The following is a 7,128-nucleotide window of genomic DNA, read 5'->3' on the forward strand; positions in this document are numbered from 1 at the left end:
ACCTGTCTATCCATCTATCCTTATGTAAAGAAGAGTAACAATGGCTTATAAGTCACTTCCCTACATTATTTTATCCTTCCAAAACTCTTGAGAGGTCAGTAGGCCATAGGAAAAGCACTGAAGCACTTGAAGGTTGAATTAACTGTTTGTGATTACTTAATCAGTAAATGGTGTGCATGGAACTCCACACACATCTTCTCTGTCCTCCTTTCCTCCTTCCCTCCCTACTACTTGCTGACTCTATTCCAGCCACATTATTTACTAACTCTTCCCTGAGGACACTGGCATCCTTCCTCTGGGCCTTGCAGAGGTTATTCCCATGACCTGGAATGCTTTTCCCTCAGATGTCTGACTCATCTGAATCCCTCTAGACTGTTCAAATTCCACCTTCCCAGTAAGACTTATCCTGTCTACCATTTAAGTTGAAAGCCTTGCTTCTCCCTGCCCACAATCTCACCTCACCATATACTGCTTAATCTCCATAGCATTTATTACTGGCGAACCTACCAGATAATATACATGAGTTTCTGTTCTCCCCTCCAAGTGGAAGATAGGCTGCACAGACTCAGGAATTTTGCCATTATGAAACCTAGTGAAAGCCCAGCAGAACTCTAGGGTCAGCCATAACTGGGCACAATTATAACTCTTGTGATTTGATATTTTAGTGAGTTAGCTCAGAGCCAAGCCAGTTATTAAAGAGGATCTTTTCTGCTATTTTAAGCAGCATGGGACATTTGAGGTCAACTTAAATTTTCAATAATTACAGAGCAGGTATGAACTCTTCCTTTGTTTCTCCAGATACATGAACCTGGATGCCAAATCCATCCTCTCTGAGTGTAGTGGGAATGTATGAAGATGACTGGCCTAAGTCTCAATTGAATAAAAAGATGCCCCAAAAGACATTTTAACATTTTTGAAAAGTAGTTATAAAGTGTGGTTCCTTATCACACATCAGGGATTATCTAGCCTCCAGTGTGGTTTTTTGTTTTGTTTTGTTTTGTTTTTGCAAAAGACATTTCAACATTTTCGAAAAGTACAATCATAAAGTGTGGTTCCTTATCACACATCAGGGATTATATAGCCTCCAGTGTGGTTTGTTTTTTTTTTTTTTTTTGCAGTAAAATTGTGTCATTTTATATTTGAAATTTGCATTATGAAAATAAGTCTGTACACGAAGTAATGCATATTTAATTAATATGAATCATATAAATTTGGTCATGGCATTTAAAGTTGGCTTTGACTTTGAATTATTTTTAAATTCATAGAAAATATTGAACTTCTAATAAAATAAAACATTTTAATAATTGATATTAATAATCAACTTCAAAATTTCTTTGTCTGCATTTTCTGTTCAATTTTGAAAGAGAAGTCACTTTCAGTAGTGTTCCAAAGTGAGTGATTGCACCTTCTATGATGTGAAAAAAGATCCGATTGCCATTAGCTGTTCTTAAGTGCTGAACATAACTGAGAAATTTTAACGAGATACTCTCTGTCACTGGCAGGAAATCCATCTCCGTCCTTTGCGGGGGCAGTCCTGAGCTCGTGTTTTAATGGACGCGAAGGCAAACCATGGTTCTCGCGTGATTTTCTGAAGCACCCCCGCAGCAGGCCCAGGTACCTTGAGTGGACTAAGTCTCACTTTATGGCAGTGGCATCAGATGGTGGCTACAGAAGGTTGCCGACATCCCTGTGTGCTCTTACAGGCTCTGCAGACCGGGGGACGAAAGGACCAAGGAACTCTGCCCTCAGGAATCCCAAGTGACTAGAGGGACACAGCATCAGGGCCCCAGGCAGTGTCGCCCACTATTCAGGAGGTGGGTGGAGGCTCCGCAGCTTCATTTCGTCCAGTCCCTTCCAGTATTTAAAATTGTTGTCAAGACGCTGCATTAACTCAGGCAGGTCTGCAAAGGCGTCCCAAGCAGCAAACATGTCTGTGATGAAATAGTCAATGAAAGAGATTTGGGATTTGGGGATGCTGCAGGTATTTCTGTCAAAAACTGACATCACAACAGGCAAATCCTGTCGCTTCTCTTCATCAGTCTGAGAAAAACATTCTTCTGAGATACGTGCACCAGATTCTGAGATACTGCACTTTCCCAGGGGTCAGCAGGGATTTGACACATCAGCACACTTAATCAGCATTCGTTTGATCAGACTGCGGTTGTCTGGAGTTCTGAGCATAGTGATTATGGCTTCTTGATTTTTACCAGTTTCTCCATCTTCCTCTGATGCTGCCAAGGGCTTGTTGATGCTATTGACAAATTTGTTGACGTGCTCAAAGTGCTTTGTCATTTCTGTGGCTAAGACCATGTCGATAATACTCTGGTGCAGCGTCCGGTAGTCATCCCTCTCCATGTTTTTAAAGATGTTGCATTTATCATCACGAGTGGTCAGTTGGAAGGCCAAGGCCATGAGGTGGCTCTCGAGCACAGCAGTGTCGTTATACAGAATGGCCAGCTCGCTCCCAGCATTGCACAGGAAGGAGTTGGTTCTCCCGGGGTGGTCCAGGTCATGGACAGTGGCTGCAATGAGGGCAGCGATCTCATCAAGTGGATCTAAAGTTTGCTTTATCCTCTCTTTGCAGAGAAAATAGGCAGTGGCATGAAGCACATCGGCAGAATGTGTAGAATTGTGGTAGGGGTTAGAAGCATGATAATTGGCTTCGATAATTTGCAACCATGATCTCAGCGTTGTCTCAGAGCATTTTAAGACTTCACAGACTCCAAAGCGAGCGAATATTTTGAGACCAAGATAAATCAAAGGCCTTTTATGAGTGGCAGGCTCCAGTTCAAAACTATCAAAGTCCCAGAATTCCTCATTTTCCATGGCCCGAGTTATCTGTGATTGGACGTTGTGAAGGAAGGTGGAGGTGATTACACTGCTGGAAACCTGTTGAAGGTTTTTTGTTGAAAGAACATACTCATTCCTGGATGGTCTTCACAAAACATCAGACATTAAGTCCCCAACAAGGTCAATGGCATGAGGATCATTGTCCTTAGCATCAAATTGTGGTGAATATAATTCAGTGGTTCTTAGAATTTCCAGCACACGATCTAAGGCTTCTGTCACAGGCATGGGACTGCTTTCCTGGGCAGCACTGATGATATCGATTGCCTTGGTGATGGGCGCCTCAATCTACATGGAATGTATCCGGGCCATGGAGGAGCGTCGTCTCTGGCTGGAAACTTTTCTTGTTCGAGAGGCAGCAGTTCTGACATCTAGTGAGTTTTTTCTCCCGTCGTTATGTTTGCCTGACTGATTATCTGTATGAGTGTCAGACTGAACACATTCAGCTATTTTCTCAGCCTTATTGTTGCCATTGCACACTCTGACAATGGACACATAGTGTCTAATTGTTCCTCCCTGTCCAATGACAGGTATCATCTTCACATTTTGTTGTTGAGAGACATACAGAGAAGCCAGGGTGAGTCACCCCATCTATCCCTCCTCTGGACCTTAGTTCCTCCTGATTGTCACTCGTTACACTGAGAACAGATTTCAGGACTCAGCACATGCAGCCATAATGTGTGCCTAATTCCACATCCCAGTTACTGGGACACAAAATTTTGGTGTCTTCAAGTCTGGCTCCCACGTCACCACTCACATATGTCAGTTCTTCCTCTACAGCTGAGTCAGTGAGTAAAGACACATAAACAGAAGCAGATTAATATGAACAAGGTTTTATTGACATATATATATATGTACATAAAGCTGGGAAAGAGAAGGGCCCATTGAGGCAAATGCATAGGGGGAGAGGAAGCATCTGAAAACAGCAGTGGGCATCCTGCCAGTTCCAAGTCTAGGGAAACTGGCTGGGGGCTTGGGTCCACCAAGTTAACAGTCAAGCCAGGGATGGCACAGTGGATGATACAGGCAGCTCTCTTCCATTCTCCTAACTGGAACTTCTCAAGTCTGGTGTAGTTCTGAAGTGGGCTCATATGCCACATGCACACACACACTCACTCTTGCACAGCCCTGAGGTGTGGTCCTCCGGCTTGCTGTAGGAAGAGAGGAGGTTAAGTTTCACTTAAACGGGCTGAGCCACTTTCCAGTGAGGCAAAGTCCATTCATGGTTACACACAGTTTGCAGAATAAGATCTGCTCTTCATTTGTAGAGTTTCTTCGTAGAAGAAAGGAATTAGCTGATGGCTCCTATGAAGCCCTGGGCAAGTTATGAGGCTGCCAGGCTCCTATGAGCACAGGCACAGCTGCCCTGACCAGAAGCCTCCAAACACAATGCTGGCTCGTCTAAGTCAGAGGGGTGTCCTGACTTGGGTGCCCCAGTGTTCTTCCTGAGAGTAGAGGTTCCTCTCTAAATATGGATGGTGCTGTCCCCCGTGGTGCCACCTGGGTTTTGGCTGGGGGGGGGCCAGGTGCCTTGTATTAATGCGGCCCCAGAAGTGTATGCAGTCACAGCAGGTGTGGTGCTGTCCCCCATGGCGCCCCCACCCCGTTCTCTGCACAGATGGGTTCCAAGTCTGATGGCAGTTAATACACAGGGCCTCCCAGCACCCGTGAGATGTTGTGCCCTCCATCCGCACCACCTGTGTATTGGCCAGGTGGGTCCCAGTTGTAAGCGGGAATACCAGGTCCTCCAATCATGGGCATGATGTTGTTCCCTCCGAGACGACCACCACCTAGTGGGCAGGTGGGCCCCTTGTGCTCGGAAATAAGGTAGAACTAGAAGTGTGTTGAAACCCACGGGTGGTAACCACACTTGCAACTCCAGCAGATGTGGTGTGCTCTGTTGGAAGGTGGAAACTGACATGTCCCTTGACACAGATTTCATCTCCTTGGTGATGGAACTTTAAAACGTAGATTTTCTACGTCCAGATGGGCCCTGTGTGCAGTGGTGGAAAGTGGAAAGAAACACTAGGGCCTCCCATCGTGGGGATGGTGTTGTCCCCTGCCATCACCGTACCACCTGTATTGAGCGCAGGTAGGCCCCAGGTATTTGGATTTAAGGTGGAATCAGGTATGTTCCCAAATGCTGGGATGGTGCCTGCCCCTCCTACTGCAGCAGCCTTGCCGTGGTAGGTAGATGGCAGGTTGTCTGTCCCAAAGTAGGAACAGAAGTGGTGCTGGGTGCCCCACTTAAACCTCTCCCAAAGTTAAGTGGTCTGGATGCCTCTGAATGAGTGAGGCCTGGGGCTGACACACCAACTCCAAGGCTCCCACCGCCCGTAGGGGTTGCAGGTCACATGAACAGTGGGCCCGGTGTGGTGTTGGCAAAGAGCAAGCTACCGTCTCCAGTACTGGGCATCCTGGTGGCAACTCCAAACACAGTAGCAATGGACACAGACCTAGGGAGAATGCCTGGGTTGTCGCCAAAGGCTGGCTGCATGTTGCTGGTGGTGGCAAATATGGAAGAGGGCAAAGCTGACTGCATGATGCTGACTCGCGGTGGCTAGGCTGCAGGAGCGGCTAGGACTTTAACTTGTGTTGAGGCTACTGGGTTTCCCAATAGAAAACACTTGTTAGGCCTCGGCACATCGTTGGCCCCCAGTTTGGCCTGAGACGGGAGACCTGGGACTGAGGAAGCTTGAAGTGTTTGTCTATCTGTTGCCCGTGTCGCAGGTAAATGCGTGGAGGAATGGGCTGAGGCATTGTTACCACTGGGTGGTGTGTTCCCAGAACTAAGAACAGCCCTGTGAAATAGCTATTAGTTCTGCCTGGAGACAGGGGCAGACTGGAACATGACAGCCTGGGAAGGAGGTGTGGTGTCCATAGGTTCAGAGTCAGAGCTGCTACCTGCTGAAGTACCCTTGATGGCTGAAGTTGCAAATGGGGGGCTGAGAAAAACAGGAGCCGAAGGGAAAATGACAGCATGGGAAGCAGCTGTGGTGTCCATAGGTTCAGTGTCAGAGCTTCTGCCTGCTGAAACTGTAATGTGGGGCTGGGGAAAACAGGAACCGAATGGAAAATGACAGCCTGGGAAGGAGGTGTGTTGTCTGTCCATAGGTTGAGTGTCAGAGATTCTGCCTGCTGAAGCCGTAAATGGGAGACTGGGGAAAACAGGAGCAGAATGGAAAATGACAGCCTGGGAAGGAGGTGTGTTGTCTGTCCATAGGTTGAGTGTCAGAGATTCTGCCTGCTGAAGCCGTAAATGGGAGACTGGGGAAAACAGGAGCAGAATGGAAAATGACAGCCTGGGAAGGAGGTGTGTTGTCTGTCCATAGGTTGAGTGTCAGAGATTCTGCCTGCTGAAGCCGTAAATGGGAGACTGGGGAAAACAGGAGCAGAATGGAAAATGACAGCCTGGGAAGAAGGTGTGGTGTCCATAGGTTCAGTGTCAGAGCTTCTGCCTGCTGAAGCCATAAGTGTGAGACTTGGGAAACCAGGTTTAAAATAAAAAAAAGCACACTGGGAAGGAGGTGTGGTGTCCATAGGTTCAGTGTCACAACTTCTGCCTGCTGAGGCCGTAAATTGGGGGGCTGGGGAAAACAGGAGCCGAATGGAAGATAACAGCCTGGGATGGAGGTGTTGTGTCCATAGGTTCAGAGTCAGAGCTGCTACGTGCTGAAATACCGATGACGGCTGAAGCCCTAAATGGGGGCTCAGGAACACAGGACCCGAATGGAAACTGACAGCCTGGGATGGAGGTGTTTTGTCCATAGATTCAGTGTCAGAGCTTCTGCCTGCTGAAGCCGTAAATGGGGGCTGGGGAAAACAGGAACCGAATGGAAAATGACAGCCTGGGACCGAGGTGTGGTTTCCATTGATTCAGCGTCAGAGCTTCTGCCTGCTGAAGCCGTAAGTGTGAGCCTGGGGAAACCAGGTGTCAAATGAAAAATAACACCCTGGGAAGGAGGTGTGTTGTCTATAGGTTCAGTGTTGAGTTGCTACTTGCTGTAGTACCCATGGCGGCTGAAGCCCTAAATGGGGGTTGAGGAAAACAGGAGCCGAATGGAAAATGAAAGCCTGGAAGGAGGTGTGGTGTCCATAGGTTCGGTGTCACAGCTTCTGCCTGCTGAGGACGTAAATTGGGGTTCGGGAAAACAGGAACCGAATGGAGAATGTCAGCCTGGGAATGAAGTGTGTTGTCCACAGTTTCAGTGTCAGAGCTTCTGCCTCTGGAGGCCATAAATGGGGGGCCTGGAAAAAACAACAGCCGAATGGAAAATGACA

General features: G+C 47.4%; 1 pseudogene across 1 annotated transcript; it reads right to left on the reverse strand.

Moving 5' to 3' along the window:
• Positions 1 to 1,803: 1,803 nt before the first annotated feature.
• On the reverse strand, positions 1,804 to 3,393 carry LOC309831157 (high affinity cAMP-specific and IBMX-insensitive 3',5'-cyclic phosphodiesterase 8A-like; annotated as a pseudogene). The gene has a single exon. The product of its transcript is annotated as a high affinity cAMP-specific and IBMX-insensitive 3',5'-cyclic phosphodiesterase 8A-like (transcript).
• Between the last annotated feature and the right edge of the window lie 3,735 nt (positions 3,394 to 7,128).

This window comes from Grampus griseus (genome assembly GCF_964374135.1).
Source record: "Grampus griseus genome assembly, chromosome: 1".
Classification (NCBI taxonomy): domain Eukaryota; kingdom Metazoa; phylum Chordata; class Mammalia; order Artiodactyla; family Delphinidae; genus Grampus; species Grampus griseus.